Genomic DNA, 17,166 nt, shown 5'->3' with positions numbered 1-17,166 from the left:
TCTGTGACACGTTCTTTACTTTATCCTGATCTGCCTCCCTTCCCCTGTATTGTCTGTGGTAACTTCACTAGTCATTGGGTCACATGCGATAGCCTGAGGCAAGGTCGGCATTGAGCAGCTCTGCCTTCCTATCATCCGTTCTTTTTCGCCTGACATATTTGAAGAGACCCCGTCTTGTTGTCTCCAACCTTCCTTGCCAGCTATAGTTCATTCCTTGCCTGGGTTTTCCTGATTTCGCCCCTACGTGCTCGCGCTATTCCCATGTATACGTCCTTGGTGCCATGCCCCTCCTTCCGTTCCCTGCGTGTATCCCTTTGGGGTTTTAGATCCCTAAGAAGTTCCTTCTGCAGCCACACTGGCCTCCTGTGGCTTTTTTAAATCTTTCCTCTGCATCAGAACAGCTTGATGCTGAGCACCTAGCGTTACCCGCTTTTAGGAACTGCCAGTTCCCCTTAGACTCCTTTTCTTCCTAACTGGTCTGTCCATGGGACCCTGCCTGCTATTCCTCTGAGCTGGCTGCAGTCTGCCCTTCTGAAGTCCAGTGTCCTCGGTCTGCTGTTCTCGTGTCCTCCTTCCTGTAGGATCTTGAATTCTATCAGATCCTGATCACGTCCTCCCAAGTTCCCGACCACCGTCGCCTTCCCAACGAATTCATCCCTGTTGGTCAAGACCAGATCCAGAATGGAGGACCCCCGAGTTGTTTTCTTGACCTCCTGAATCAGTCACCTACAGGCACTAAGAATTTGCAGGATGGATGGTGTTTGGCTGTGATAGTCTTCCAACAGCCACCAGGGACCCCTCAGCCTGGGGCCGTGGACGGGAACTCCCAGCATGGGCACTTGTCATCCCCGGCCCTTCTCCTCAGGCCCCCACCAGGAGTAACCTAGGGGGAGGGGGGTGTTCCAAGGTGATGTTGCCGTGGCAGCCCCAGGAAAGGCGAGGGGTGTGGGTAGCAACAGCCACCTGCTGCTCTCTCTATATGGGATCAGAAAGGGGGGCCCAGTGAAAAGGGGCAATTTAATACATAGGGGAGAGGCAACATGGCCCAGTGGGCAGAGCACTACGATGGGACTCTGAAGACCTGGCTTCTAGTCCTATGCGGCATTGAGTATCGCAGCCCTGCTCCCTGCCTCAGTTTCCCCTCGCACTCTTTGCCAATGTATACAGTGAACCCTTCGGGGCAGGGGCTGTCTCTCACTCTGCACTTGGGCAGTATCCAGCCTGAGGCGGGGGCTCCCGGTTTTCACTGGGGCCTCCACCATAACAACAATAAGGGACACAGAGAGGTTAAGGCCAGACACCCCCGGGAGTAACCTGGGCGTGGGGGAAAGTTACAGGCCTTGCTCCCGGCGAGCTGACAAGCCACCTCAGCATACAGACAGAAGAGGAAGGGTACCAGGGACAGAAAAATCTGACGGAATCTGACTAATTAAGGGTGTCATTAAGGCTTAATTAAAAAAAAAACAATCAGCTGCCATTTACTTGGTATAACTGAGACACCGATCCTGTACAGACATACACACACGCCCTGCAATAGGAGCGCCAGGGAGTCATACAGTATAGCTATAGTGTCTGTGAAATTACCCATCTAACCTAGGAATTTATATGGTGTCCATCACTACAGTATCTGAACACCTCATAATCTTTAATGGATTTATCCTCATAACCCCATAATGGCTGTTATCCCCATTTTACAGATGGAAAAACTGAGGCTCAGAAAGCCTAAATGACTTGCTCAAGGTCATGCAAGAAGTCAGTGGAAGAGCAGGGCATGTCCCACAGGTCTCCCAATGCCTAAGATAGAGTCCTAACCCCTGGGCCACCCTGCCTCATGTAGCCAAGCCTTTCGACAATCATGGAGCTGACTTTTCTCCTTCCCCGCCCCTAAGGGAACGTGGGCTGGTGGTTAAAGCCCAGAGCTGCACCTCAGGGCTCCTGGTTTCTAACCCCCAACCCTGGACAGGACCCTTGGCCTCTCTGTGCCTCAGTTTCTCCCCCATGAGAAAAACGCTCACCTCTTCCTGGGGTGGGTGGGAGCATAATTAACCGCACTTCAGGAGCTGGGGCATAGACCTCCCCGGCCCCCGGCGCCCCAGCGAAGAGAGCCACTGACATCAGTTTGAACAAGGGGTCCCTGCTGTAGACCAGCCCTGATTCTGTGTCTGCAAAGGGCTTTGAGAGTCACTGGCCGGCAGGGACTAAGAGGGAGGGTAAAGGGTTAAAAAGGCACCATGATGCCCAGGGAGACACAGGCTCGGCTGCTGCAGCCTCAACCCAAAGGCTGCCAGTGACAAGACCAAGGGGGGTGTCCAGCAAGGGAATAAACCCTGAGTTTAGGGACCAGATTAGGGCAGGGACCATCTTTCTGTTCTGTGTCTGTACAGCCCCTTGCACAATGGAACCGCCTAGGCGCTACCGTAATACACCTAATAGCAATACAAATGTGCAGCAGCTGGCAAAATGGGGGCCTGGCCCGTGATTGGGGCTCCTCAGCCCTACCATAATACACCTAATAGCAATACAAATGAGAGGAGGAACTGTGGGAGGGATCAAGAGGGGGAAGAGAGCCTGAACAGCCTCCCTCCCCCGTGCACACAATCCACAGCTCCTGGGTTTGAGGTCGAATGGTGAGTCAGTGGCAGAATCCAGCAGTCCTGGCTCTCAGCCCCCTGCTCTAACCACTAGCCCCCACTCCTCTCCCAGAGCTGGAGCTAGAACAAAGGAAGTCTGGCTCCCAAGCCCCTGCTCTAACCACTAGACCCCACTCCCCTCCCAGAGCTAGGAAGGGGGTTCTCAGGATACAGAGGGTGGAGCGAGCTGCCTCCCCTCTTTTTCTGCCCTTCCCCCACATCCTTCCCAGCCACCTTGCCGAGCTGCAAACTCCCTGTTGGCTCCTCACAATTTTAAACATCCAACCAGCTGCTGACCCAGTGAGTCCGCGGCCCTGGAGCAAGGGACAGGGGTGTTCAATGGAGAGCCTGGGGAGCCCGTGGTATAACTCTGGGCCGGCCACACGGATGCAAATGCTGCGGCTACAGCTCCCCACACTCCTCCCAGCCACCCCCCTAGGGCAGCAGGACAGAGGAAGCTGCCTCACCCCTGCAGCGCTGGCAGAAGGAGGCAAGGACTCCCATAAGCAGCTCAGAGCCTTTTCTTTGCCTCTTCCCCGTAAGCCAGATGCCTCAGCTGGAAAGGTCTCAGTTGACTCACCGCCCCCAACCTCAGGGCACATCCCAGCTTGATCAGGGGCTCCCATGGAGGAACATTCACTTCACCCCCCATGCTTCTCATGCTTTCAGAGAACTATCCATGATAATTCCCAGTGTTTGATGCTCACCAGGAATCCAGGTTGCACCAGACCCCGCTGTGAGCAGCGCCTCCTGCCAGGCTGCTGTCCTGGTGGCTTGTCTGCCACACGCATCCGTAAGTGTCTAAATGTTTCGGGTTTATCCTGGGATTTCAATGCACTTCACAAAAATGGGCCCGGGATCACTGTGCCTGTTTTACAGATGGGGAAACCGAGGCACGGTGGGACATGAATCGCCCTCTTGATAGTGAATCAGGGCAGTGCTCAAAACAGAATTCAGCAGTAGTTCTCCTGACTCGCAAGACCATTTATTTAATCTGCTAGACCCCAATCCCCTCTCAGAATCAGGGACAGAACCCAGGAGTCCTGGCTCCCAACCCTTCCTCCCCACCCCCCAGCACACATGCACACGCCACAGAGTCTCTCTCTCTAACCCTGAGCTCAAGTTCCTTCTTTAGATAACCTGAGGCAAGGGGTGGGGGGTGCATGAAATTAACTTGGTATGTTAATTTCACATTTTACACTCTAGGCACACGCACGGCCCATCTGGATTTTGATCATTTATGAGAAATTACAAAATTACACTTTAAAAAAGGAACATTTCAGAGCCCGAGTGGGTCTGAGTTGGTTTCCTTCCCCCACGAGCGGGAACTCCCCATTAGAACACCCCCAAACTGGCAGGAATATTGGGGTCAGGATCCAGACGCTGTCACTGGCCTTTTGCCTCTCAGGCTGACCCAGACGGCGGGTTCCACACACTCGGGGATAGCATGAGCCCAGTTCTCCATCCCCCTGCACCCTGTGCCACCACGGGAACCAGTGAAAACTGGGGAGGTGGTGCTCTCCCCCCCACTTTGCCCTGGTGTATCGTACATGCAACATCACAAATTGCTCGTTCCTCTCCATAGTATGGCTCCTAATGACTTCCCCTCCCAATTTTTGTTGTGATACCAAAGTGCCTCGCCATCTTTCACGTAGGTACCCTTGCAGCCCCTGTGAGATAGGGAAGTGCAGATGGGGAAGCGAGCAGTAAGTCTAGGCTGGTGCCAGCAGTGTAATTTCCAGCTCAAGCAGACATACCTGTGCCAGCTCTGATCGAGCTAGTGTGCTAAAAATAGCGCAGTTGCTGCAGCAGCGAGGCTGGCAGGGGAGGCTAGCTGCCCTGAGCGTCTACGCTGGGTTTCAGAAGGCTTGGGGCTCACACCACCATGGGTCCATGGCTATATTTAGTGCTCTAACTCGATCAGAGCTAGCCCGGGTACATCCACTCCTCCGGCTCCTGCGTAGACATATCCAGACAGATTAAAGGATTGTCTACACAGGCAAATTGACCAGAACAGCGCCCTTCCAAAGTGGAGTAATTATTATTTTATTACTATTAGGTGTATCACGGCTGTACCTAGGAGCCCCAGTCATGGACCAAGAGCCCATTGTGCCAGGCACTGTACAATCACTGAACAAAGACAACGGTAGGCTTTGTTTTGATAATTCCCTGCAAAATTTTTGACACCAATTGACACATTCTGGCACAAGGTTCCGGTCGAATCAGTACTTCCCAGCAGCAGAATGCCGTACGACCAACTCCAGTCCGTACCGACCCCCCTGAGACGGCAATATCTCTAGCAGTGAGGTGGATCCTTTCAGCAAAGGTCAAGGAACCCAACCCCAGATTCAATCTTCGGGGTCCCAGCCAGCCACGCCAACACCACGGAACAAGTCCAAGCCAACAGCAGGAAACACACAGAGCTGGGATAAGCTTCTGCGCCCTTGGGGGACATTGGAGTGACAGCAAGAGGGGACTGAGAGTTAGGACTAGAGAAACAGAGCGAGATTTCTGACCATCTCAGTCCATTCAGGTTCCAGGCAGGACTCAGGGTGATAAAGTTGGTCCCAATTTATACCCAGACCAGCCCTATTATTATGATTAGTTATTTGTATAACCACAGCATCTAGAAGCCTTAATCAGAGATCAGGACCCCATTGTGCCATGCGCTATGCATACTAATTGCTATTAGGTGTATTAGAGTAGACCCTTGACACTCCCCAGTCATGTAGCAGGACCCCATTGTGAAGTGCGCTTTGCATACTAATTGCTATTAGGTGTATTATGGTAACACCCGAGAGTCCCTGCCTCGGAGCAGGACTCCACTGTGTACATTTTAACACTGTTAAGTGTATTACGGTAGCACCTAGGCACTCGAGCGATGTACCAAGCCCTTATGCCAGGGGCTGTACAAACGCAGAACACAAAGACAGTCCCTGCCCAAAAGACCTTCTTTCCAGTCAGGCTTTGTCCATACAAAAAAGTGGTCCCACCTTAACCGCCCCAGTCTGAACAATAAGGGGACCAGAAGACGACCACCATGCTAACCAGCCGAGTAACAGAGGCTGTGAGAGGCAAAATTAAATATCTGGAATTCAAATTCTATCAAAGACAACAGGAAGAAACACGAACTCCAGCAGTGTAAGTGTAAAAGGATAATAAAGCAGGTAAAGACAGAATTTGAGAAGCAACTTGCTAAAGACACAAAAATTAACTGTCAGAATTTTTTTTCTAAGTACATCAGAAGCAGGAACCCTGCCCAACAACCAAGAGGGGTCACCAGACGATGGAGGTGCTAAAGGAGCACTCAGAGAAGACAAGGCCATTGCAGAGAAGCTAAATGAATTATTTCCTTCACTGCAGAGCATGCGAGGGAGATACCCATATCAGAGCTATTCTTTTGAGATGACAAATAAGAACGTAAGAATGGCCATACTGGGACAGTGGCCAGTGACAGGTGCTTCAGAGGGAATGAACAGAACAGAGGAATTATCAAGTGATCCATCCAGTCTCAGCTTCTGGCAGTCAGAGGTCATGGGACCGTATGGGGTACCATCACACACTGATGTGTCAAGAGAAGTGGTTTTACAACAAATTCAGAGATTAAACAATAAAAAGTTATCAGGACCAGATGGGATTCACCCAAGAGGTCTGAAGAAACGCAACTATGAAACTGCAGAACTACTCTCTGTAGTACGTAACCTATCACTGAAATCAGCCTCTGTACTGGTGGATAGCTAACGTAATGCTGATTTTTTTCAAAAAGGCACCAGAGGTGATCCTGGCAATTACAGCCCGGTGAGCCTATCTTCAGTACTGAGCAAACTGGTAGAACCTCAGACACATAGATAAACATGTTTTGTTGGGGAAGAATCAACAGAATTTTTTTGTTTATTTGTTTTGCATTGTGGAAATTTTTGAGATTTTGACTTTTTGTCCCAACTTTGAGGATGACTTTTATTTATTTATTTATTTATTTTTGAAATCTAGGAAATTCTCAGGAGACGGGAAAACCAGAGATGGCTTGATTATAGCGTATCAGCACCTTCATGGGGAGACAATCCCGGGCACTAAGGGCTCTACAGTCTAGTGGAGGAAGGCAGAACAAGAACTAGTTCAGGTTAGAAATAAGGCTCACGCATTTAACAAGGAGGACAGGTGGAATCAACTCCCAAGAGAAGCGGAGGATTTTCCATCTCTCGCTGGCTTCAGATCAAGACAAGGTGTGTTTCTGGAAGAGAAACATTAGTCCGACACAAGTGACTGGGCTCAAAACGGGGGTAACTGGACGGGGGGCAAAGAATCTAACTAGTTTGAAGACAGGGCTTGATAAATTCATGAACAGGATTATACAATGGGGTTGCCCGTGACTGTACTCGATGACCCAAGAGGTCTCTTCCAGTCCTATGTATCTACCACTTCTCTCGCCTGGGCTATTTAGGAGGTCAGAGTACATGGTCTTCTGGCTTTAAACTCTATGAATCTACAGTAGGCATCCTGCACCTGGGCAGAACTGGGACTTATAGGTGAGCTGCCAATCACAAGAGGTTCACTTCCTGTTACCTGGAAAGCACTGCCAGTGATCTCCACCGTAAGGACCCTGCTGCAAGCTGCAATCCGTGATGCCGATGCCAGTAACACTCTAACAAGCTGTGAAAACTCTTGGCCACTTTTTGCTACAGACCCCCGGAGTTAAAAAACAAACGAAAATACCATGAAACGGGAATGCTCAGAAACAGGATATTGGGCTAAGTGTTTTGTGGCTGGTGGATCCTGAAAGCCGAGGGCCAGAAGTCACTCTGAAAGGCGCTGCCCTCTGTGAAAAGCCCACGTCATATAAGCCACCAACTCCCCATCATCACCTTTACAGGCAGACTCAGCAGAGAGGCCAAAGAGGAGACGGAGCTCCCTTTATGGGGCTGGGTCAAGGGAAGAGGGGTATGTGAGGTTTGCCCAGCCTGTACCCACTCTGAGAATCAAGAGAGAGAATCTATACATTGAGTCCACAATGCAGCACCTTTCCCCAGGTGGTTTTTATTATTATTACTACTCTGCCTTGATTCATAGGGCTCCGATTCTCCCATCAGCCTACACCCTTGTGCATTTACACCAGTGCAAAGCAGGGGCATTTTGCACTAGCATTAGCCCGGGGCAGAGGGATGGACAGTTGGGGACAGTACAAACCGTCAGATGCCCTAGGGTGCAGAGCGAAGCGTGAACAGCACCCGGCAGAGTTTATTCTCTACCATCACGGTGTGAGCGTGAGGCACCTTCAGCAAAAACCACACCTCAGATGCATGAATGAAACAGCCCGTTATCTTCACACACAAACCTTTCCCATCCAACATGTTTCCCACCAACCCCAAGTTTGTTGCAAGGAGAAAATTTAAAAAAAAAACAAAAAAACGACAGACTCTGGTAACAAGACAAGAAGCTAGAAGCGTTGGAGAGAGATCTTTCTAAAAGCCCCTAATTGCAAAAATATTAGCATAAACTATGACATGAATTTAGCTCAATTACTGCAGGCTCTCGCACGGGAGTTATAATTAAAATCCACAGCATTCGGTACAAACCTGCAGAGGTTAAGAGGAGTTCTTTTTCAAGTCAGGGGAACTCAAAATCTCTATTTTCCCATCAGAAATACCACAGGATATGTTTCCATTCAGTGAAGCAATAGATCTTTTGCACAGATTATTTTCAGGAGGACTTTCCCCAAACAGCAAGGGGGAGAGAGAATATTTTTCCTTTTTTTTTAAATCATCATCTGCTAGGAACTTAAACCAAAGCTAGTTCTGGGTCACCAAGACTCTCTTCAATCTGTTTGTAACAATGCCTAGGAACCACACATCTGAATAACTAATTCATATTAGGATGGCAGCTATAGATATCAATCATGAGAAGTGGAAGCTTAGGTCAAGAAGGACTTTTAAAAACATGCTGAAGTGTTGGGATTAAAAAGGGGGTGAACTAGAAAATTTTAATGGCTTTGAGATTGTTCCTCATTTAAATTAAAGACAGGTTTGTTCGTTTGTTTGTTTTTTTTAAATAAACCAAGGCTGGCTTGCAGGTAACACAAATACAACAAACAGCTGCTGGGCATCTGAGCACGGGTTGCAGAAGGGGAAACTGACCGATCTGCTTTCCCTTCCACAAACTCATGTAAAGATAATATGTCCAAACTGCACCTTGGAGAAATCTGGCCTCACGTGTCCACAGCAGATTCATTCCCAGACAGCATCTGCTGCTGCCAATCGTGCCTGCCAGGCCTGCATGCGCCCCTCGGCCACCCTGGTGTGAGCCAGACCCAGCCGCCACATCTGCCTCTGCGTTTGGGGCTAGTCTCCTGGTGCCCTTGCCACCAGCCTGCGGATCTCGCTCCGGCACGAAGCACGCCTCCCTCCTGGCCCGGATGCTTGGATGCAGAAGACAGCGAGGTTTGGGAGAGGTGCTTTGCTTTCCCTCAGCACAACACCAGCCTCCACCCGCCCGCAGCCACAGACCTGCTCTGGCCCACGTCCTCGCCACACGCACACATGCATACCGATCCAAACGCACGCCCCACCGCACTCGCACCCTCTCACACATACCAATCCAAGCCCACACCTCTCACGCATATCAAATTGAGCTCATCAATAGAAAGGCTGCTTTGTGCATACCAATGCCAGCCTGCCACTAGCAACACAGGCCACAGGCGGACGCTGGAGAGGGGTTTGGGGCGATCAGTTCCATCTTTTAAGCTCCCCAACTCGGGTTTTTTCCCCCTGCGGGGAGTCGGGGGGGGGGTTGATATTTGTCCATCAGCTTGTTGTTTGGTGGCTGGAGGGTTTTCAGAAGGCGCAAGGCTATGGATGAGCATTAGGAAAAACTAGGTGCAAAATCTATGATCATGGAGCCATCCCCGAGCCACACGCCACGTTCCACCCTGGGTGTTCGCAGCCCCGTAGACTAGACCTCATGGGAGAACTTGGGAGGGGGAGGGAGTAAGGGAGGGTGGCAGAGGCCCATGTGCATGATCAAAAAATGTACTCCCTCCACTCAAAGTGGGCAGCAGAGAAGGGCCCGCTCTGATGCAATTAGGCCCCAACTATGAAAGCAAAACTCAAAGGTCTCTATTAAAGATTCCCCAGGATAGTCAGGAGCGGATGGAAGCAGGCTAAGGTGTCCCCTTGGGGGACTACACCAAACCACTCCAATCTGGTACACCAGCTTGGCTGGATCTGCCTTCCACAGACAGGAGGGCTCTTGGCTCCCCTTGGAATCCTTCCTCCCTGGCCCTGGGGATTTTTGTAGCAGCCAGCAGCAAAACTATGCACCCCGTCCCCATCCTCCATTTCCAGCCCCACTCTCTGCCTCCTGCAGCATCACCGGGAGGAAAGATCCTGCCCACAGACTCACAGCTGGTCTTTCTATGGCTGTTGCATGAAACTGAATAGACCCCGGCTGGCTCCCACATTGCTGCATTACCTTATGCCCTCAGATCCACTCTCACCCCACGCTGCCACTTGAGCTCAAGGAGAATCTCCCCAAGCTCTCAGCACTATGGGGGCTATGACCCACGACCAAGCTGTGCCATATACACACACTAGCTGAGTCATTGCCACAAACATGCAGGTCACATCCATAGCAACTCCCTCACCGAGGATCTCCAAGCACTTGATACGCAGCAGCAAAGCCGCACAGCCACCCTACGGGGTTAGGTGGACATCTGTGCTTCACAACTCAGGAAACAGTAGGAACAGACTAAGTGACTGGCCCAAGGTGTCACAGCAAGTCCAGAGACAGAATCTAGAATAGAACCCAGGAGACCTGACTCCCAGCCCCCCACTGCTGTAAGCCCCCATGCCCCTCCCAGGGCTGGGAACAGAACCCAGGAGTCCTGACTCCCAGCCCCACACTGCTGTAAGCCCCCATGCCCCTCCCAGGGCTGGGAACAGAACCCAGGAGTCCTGACTCCCAGCCCCACATTGCTGTAAGCCCTCATGCCCCTCCCAGGGCTGGGAACAGAACCCAGGAGTCCTGACTCCCAGCCCCACATTGCTGTAAGCCCTCATGCCCCTCCCAGGGCTGGGAACAGAACCCAGGAGTCCTGACTCCCAGCCCCACACTGCTGTAAGCCCCCATGCCCCTCCCAGGGCTGGGAACAGAACCCAGGAGTCCTGACTCCCAGGCCCCACTATTGTAACCACTAGACCCCACACCCTTCCCAGATCTAGTGGCTATTCCTCTCAGCTCTACCTGTCCTCCCAGGCCTCTCACCTCTTCGGGGTCATAAAAGGGGTCCATTTTCAAATGCAAAAATGGCAGCCAAGTGCCAAACTCCCAGTGACTTTCAGAGGCGTCAGGCACCAAGCAGGGGAAAATCTCCCTGGAAATTCACAGCTGGGTGGGGAGAAAAGTGCCCTGGACTTTCAAGAGGGCCTTAGAGGAGGGCGGTAGCTGTTGGGCATTTGATCAGGACTAGCAGGTGGTGGGTCAGGGGTAGGGGGGAGCCCAGATTAAACTCTGGAGATTAGACTGTGGAGACCAGCCCTGGGATGGACTTGGTAGAATCCAGCCAGTCTTCCCCAATTCTAGGACAGACAAGCCCCAGGCCCGGACAGACACATTCTCTGGTTCCTTCTCTCCAATCCCAACCCAGCTCTCTGCTCTTTTACCATGGCTGGGAGCAGCAGCTGGACAAATTCAGACAGGAACCAGGGTGCGCGTTTGTAACAGGGAAGGGTAATTAACCCAAGGAACAGCCCCCCTCAGGACAGGGGGGATTCTCTACTGCTCTGAGTCTACGGTGAGATGGGGCGTCTCTTTCTACACGCTCCACTCTAGCTCGCCCCCAAGATTGGGGCTGGATGCAGGAATCGCCGGGCGAGATGCCCTGGCCTGCGCGATGCAGCAGGTCAGATCAGAATGGTCTTTTCCAGCACAAAACAAAGCTGAGAAACCCAGCAACCCGGGCACAGTCCGGAAAGCAGACCAAGGCTCGGAACACCCCGGGGCAGGTGTTATCCCACCCCAGGTCTCTCTGCAGACGGGGAGACCCCAGACTCCTGGAGCGAGCACTGATGCTTTGCCAAACTCTGGCCAAACAGGCTGTGCAAAGCCCTGGAGAAGTGTGTTAGGGGATGATCCCAAACTGCCCCCCAGGGTATGAGCTCTGGGATCCATCTAGGACAGCTCCCCCCCGCACCCCATTAGCCCTACATTTCTTCTCACCCCCTGCACTCCAGTGGGACTACATCACAGCCTCACTCGCTCCCAGCCATTGGGGCCGCCCTCCCTCCACAGCCTGATTCTGGCTCAGTCTCTCTCCACCTTCCGCCCCAGGTGGGCTAGGGAAGGAGGGCACGAGGCCGGGGAATGGGACAGATGGAGTTGGGGGGATGAGGTTTGTGGCTATAATGGCTGAGCTCAGGCTGGGATCCTGCACGGGGAGCCGGCTGCCCAGATTAAGAAGCCACAGAGAACCACAGGGTTGGTCTGTCCCCAGCCACCTCCAGAGAGAGAATCCCCTTTATCATCAGCCCAGTCCTGCCCTGAACATATTTGCTCAGCAGATGGCCCAGGGCAGAGCAGGTAACCAGCCAGAGCCAGGAATCCTTCCACCCATAGCCGCAGAAGGCAGGAGATGCTGCCAAGCTGCCAACTGGCATTCAGGCATCAGAGCAGACATGGTTTTGAGGGTAAGACATAAGGGGGGGGCATGTTACCGACACAGCAAAGAAGCAAGATTCACCTGCTGAGACATCACCTCTGAATGAGGTTTGGAAGAGCGATGCCCCAAGCTGTGCCCTGAGCTCTGCCATGGCAGCTCCTTGGTATCTCCAGCACTGGGAGACAGCTGCTCTCTGGCCGGCTCTGCACTCCCAGGGAAGTAGAGAGGCCCGGAGCTCAGAGCAGAGCTGGGGCTCTGAGCTCAGACCCTCACTGTCTCCAAGCCCCTCCCCTCCACATATACCCCAAGCACAACGCTCAGTCACTAGAGCCCTTACCCTGGATCTTTGCTCCCGCAGTGGATCCAGCCCTTCACCCAGCACAGAGAGAGAATGGGGGATTCATATTCAAAGCCAAAAACAGTACTGCTCCCCCTGCACCCCCACCCCATTCACAGCCTGATGGGAAGGGGAAGATGCCAATCCAGAATCCAACGGAGCAGAGCTGGGCTCTCCCCCAACATCCAGGGGGAGAAGTGGGTGGGGAGAGGAGAAAGTTTCCCAGATCAACAGCTGCACATCAGTGCTGATCATGGGGGGCAGGGGGTGCACTCCACAAGATGTGCCTGAGCAGATCTCTCTGCAGGGGCTGGGGCTCTGTTGCCCCCTCCCTCCCAGGGCAGCAGCTGAGTGTGGCAGGAGCTGGGGTGTGGGGTTTTATGGGATGAAGGTGCATGGCATGGAGACAGAGGTGAGTGCGCTGGTGAGAGCAAAGGGTGGTTTAGATGGCAGGGGGAGGCCAGGTCTATACCGAGGGAGTAGGGGGGAGGCCAGGTCCATTCCATGCAAATACCCTGACCCAGAGCCCCCTCCCCCCAGCTAAAGTTAGGGGACCCACAGGTTAGGGCATCCCCCTCCCCCCAGTTGCTGTCAATGCCATGTGCTCTGGAGCCAGGCAGCCCCTCAGCAGCCCCTCACCAGCCCTTGACAGACCCCCCCGAACCTACATACATACCCTCTCCATGGCCCCCATGCACTCCAACACAGGTGCATGCCTGCCTGGCTCCCCCAACAGATATGAATCCCATAGAACCCTCCGCCTACATATTCAGCCCCCAGATCCCCCCACTCATGCAATCCCTAGACACCTTCATCCATGCACCCACTGCCCCGCACACTCAGCCCCCAGCCCCCTCTCTATGCAGACCCCCTTCAACTTTCATACACCCACTACCCCATCATCCATGGGACCCCCACAAACCCAGCTATGCACGCCAACCCCCATTCAGCTCCCTGCACCTGCTTTTATACAGATCCCCCCACTCATGCACCCCCTAGACCCCACACTCAGCTCCCTGCACTCCTTCTATCCAGAGCCCATTTCCCATATCCCCAGATACCCACATTCCAGCCATGCAACAACCCCCTGCAATCCCCAGCCAAGCCCCTGCCCCCCACAGCCTTCTGCATCCCTTCTCTCCCGACCTCTACTCCCATGCCCCCTCAGCCCCCTGCCTACCACACAGAGCCCCTGCACTCTTGTTATCCAGCCCCCCAACCACATGCACCCCTGCACCCCATACTCACCCCTGCACTCCTTCTCTCCAGCCCCCCACTTCCATGCATCCCCATCCCCCCACACTCACCCCCTGCACCCCTTCGCTCCAGCCCCCCACTTCCATGCATCCCAGCCTCCCACACTCACCCCCTGCACCCCTTCTCTCCAGCCCCCCACTTCCATGCATCCTCAGCCTCCCACACTCACCCCCTGCACCCCTTCTCTCCAGCCCCCCACTTCCATGCATCCCAGCCTCCCACACTCACCCCCCTGCACCCCTTCGCTCCAGCCCCCCACTTCCATGCATCCCCAGCCTCCCACACTCACCCCCTGCGCCCCTTCGCTCCAGCCCCCCACTTCCATGCATCCCCAGCCTCCCACACTCACCCCCCTGCACCCCTTCGCTCCAGCCCCCCACTTCCATGCATCCCCAGCCTCCCACACTCACCCCCTGCGCCCCTTCGCTCCAGCCCCCCACTTCCATGCATCCCCAGCCTCCCACACTCACCCCCCTGCACCCCTTCTCTCCAGCCCCCCACTTCCCTGCATCCCCAGCCCCCCACTCACTCAGCCCCTGCACCCCTTCGCTCCAGCCCCCCACTTCCATGCATCCCCAGCCTCCCACACTCACCCCCCTGCACCCCTTCTCTCCAGCCCCCCACTTCCATGCATCCCCAGCCTCCCACACTCACCCCCCTGCACCCCTTCTCTCCAGCCCCCCACTTCCATGCATCCCCAGCCTCCCACACTCACCCCCCTGCACCCCTTCTCTCCAGCCCCCCACTTCCATGCATCCCCAGCCTCCCACACTCACCCCCTGCACCCCTTCTCTCCAGCCCCCCACTTCCATGCATCCCCAGCCTCCCACACTCACCCCCCTGCACCCCTTCTCTCCAGCCCCCCACTTCCATGCATCCCCAGCCCCCCACTCACTCACCCCCTGCACCCCTTCTCTCCAGCCCCCCACTTCCATGCATCCCCAGCCTCCCACACTCACCCCCTGCACCCCTTCGCTCCAGCCCCCCACTTCCATGCATCCCCATCCCCCCACACTCACCCCCTGCACCCCTTCTCTCCAGCCCCCCACTTCCATGCATCCCCATCCCCCCACACTCACCCCCTGCACCCCTTCTCTCCAGCCCCCCACTTCCATGCATCCCCATCCCCCCACACTCACCCCCTGCACCCCTTCGCTCCAGCCCCCCACTTCCATGCATCCCCATCCCCCCACACTCACCCCCTGCACCCCTTCTCTCCAGCCCCCCACTTCCATGCATCCCCAGCCTCCCACACTCACCTCCCTGCACCCCTTCGCTCCAGCCCCCCACTCACTCAGCCCCTCCCCTTCCTATCCAGCCCCCCCGAGGGGCAGAAGGCAGAGGAGTTACCCGGCTGGCATGGCAGGATCCCAGGGCAAAGGGGCAGGTGCCCGGGCCGCTGTAGCTGCTGCTGGCGGCTCCTCTCCTTCCCGCGGGGGGGTGACCATCCGCCGTGGCCTCGGGGCGCTGGGGGCAGCAGCCGGCAGGCGCCTCCATAGACCCCCCGCCGCGCTCCCTGGGGCTGCCCCGGCTGCACGGAGGGCGCCCGGCGGGTCCCGTCTCCTCTCCGGCCGGCTCCGCGCACCCCCCGCTCCCCAGCCCGGCCGCCCCGCCTTTCAGATGGTGATTAGCGGACATTGTGGGCGGGGGGCCGGGGGAGGGGATTCCGCTGGAGCCGCCGGCACACCCCGCTGCATACTGATGCTGCCAGCGCCGGGCGGGCTGAGTGGCTGGGACTGGAGGGAGGGGTGTCCCCCCGCCCCATAGCCCGCACAGGGACCCCCCCTCTCCTAGAGCGGCACCCCCCAAAAAACACCCTCAGCAGCACCCCCAGCAAGGGCTCATACTGGGACCCCCCCGCGCCCAGCACCGATGCAGAGGAAGGATCCCTCATCACGCAGCAGCACCCCCACAGATACCCCCCAGCCACGATAGGACCCCTCCTTCCAACCCAGAGCAGCGCCCCTCAAAGACCCCTGAGCTACACTCCCCCGAGCCCTGATCAGCAACCCCCCCCCCACACACAGCAAGGATACACAGCAAAGATCCCCCTCCCAGAGCAGCAGCCCCCCCACACCAGCCAGCAAAAGACCCCAACCCCAAAAGCCACTCCAGCAAGGACTCACACTGGGACCCCCCCCAGAGCAGCAGCCCTCCCCCTCAGCAAGGATGTACACCCAGGGTCCCCCGCCCAGAGCAGCACCCCTCAAAGATCCCTGAGCAGCACCCCCAGCCCCAGCCACCATCCCCAGCCAGGATGCACACAGGCACCCCAGCACCACCCCTCACTAAAGACACCCCTGTCCCAGCACAGCAAACCCCCACACCCATCACCCCCAGTAAAGATGCAGAGCAGGGACCTTCCCCAGAGAACCACACTGGGACCACCCCATTGCCCTCAGCAGGGATACACCCCAGGGGATTCCCCAAGCACCACCCCAAGCTCACACTGGGCCCCCTCCCATAGCAACACACCCCAGCAGTGTCCTCCATCACCCCCAGCAAGGATCCAGAGCAGCACCCCTCAAAGACCCCCTCCCAGAACCCCTACCCCCAGCAAGGATGCTCCCCAGGGGCACCCCTGAGCAGCACCCCACTCTGCTGTTCCCTACCTCCACTGCAACCCTACTACTCCTCCCTCCCCCCACACACACACTTTAAAACACAAGACACCCATCCTGCTGCAGCCAGAAGCCTCAGGTCCAATGCCCTTCCCTTCCACCCCCAAACCCAAGCCTGCAGCAAGGCAGACCACTAGCACCACCGCTAGCCTCACACCCTAGCAATTTACACCCCCTTCCCCACCCCCCAACATAGCCCAGTCTCCCAGCAGAGCACTGGACAAACACAACTACCCCTCTTCCCTCCATCCGCAACAGAATCTCATCAGACTGTGACCCCAGCAGGGCTGGAGGAGCCACAGAAAGGGGTGAAGGTGATAAGGAGCACATCTACCAGCTGGGCCTGGAGGCAGCACCTCAGGGGCTCAGGCAGGAGGCAGGGGCTCCGCACATGAGCACAGCATAATCGCAGAAGTGCAAACTGATCCATCAGACAGGAAATAAGGCAGAAATTTTTAACCGGGAGCGTAATGAACCACCGGAACTATTTACCAGGGGTCGTGATTCTGCGTCACTGACTGTTTTTAAACCAAGATGGGTTTGAATTTGAAGTGCTACAGCTATCCTGGAACGGCTGCACTGGGTCAGGGCAATGGTCCATCCAGCCCAGTATCCTATCTCCCAACAGTGGCCAATGCCAGGTGCCCCAGAGAGAACAAACAGAACAGGGAA

The 17,166-nt window shown here is 55.2% G+C and overlaps 1 protein-coding gene across 2 annotated transcripts in view; it reads right to left on the bottom strand.

The window, feature by feature from the left end:
* The window catches only part of NPAS1 (neuronal PAS domain protein 1), a 96,200-nt gene extending 80,894 nt beyond the window's left edge, over window positions 1-15,306 (bottom strand). For both annotated transcript variants that reach the window (XM_050928427.1, XM_050928428.1), the window contains exon 1: window positions 15,224-15,306. The gene's annotated coding sequence lies outside the window, so the exon portion shown is untranslated. The remainder of the gene's footprint in view (window positions 1-15,223) is intronic.
* Window positions 15,307-17,166: the final 1,860 nt, after the last annotated feature.

This window comes from Gopherus flavomarginatus, chromosome 18 (assembly GCF_025201925.1).
Source record: "Gopherus flavomarginatus isolate rGopFla2 chromosome 18, rGopFla2.mat.asm, whole genome shotgun sequence".
Taxonomy (NCBI): Eukaryota; Metazoa; Chordata; order Testudines; family Testudinidae; genus Gopherus; species Gopherus flavomarginatus.
The sequence above is the reverse complement of the archived record's forward strand: the minus strand, read 5'-3'. Positions and strand labels throughout refer to the sequence as shown.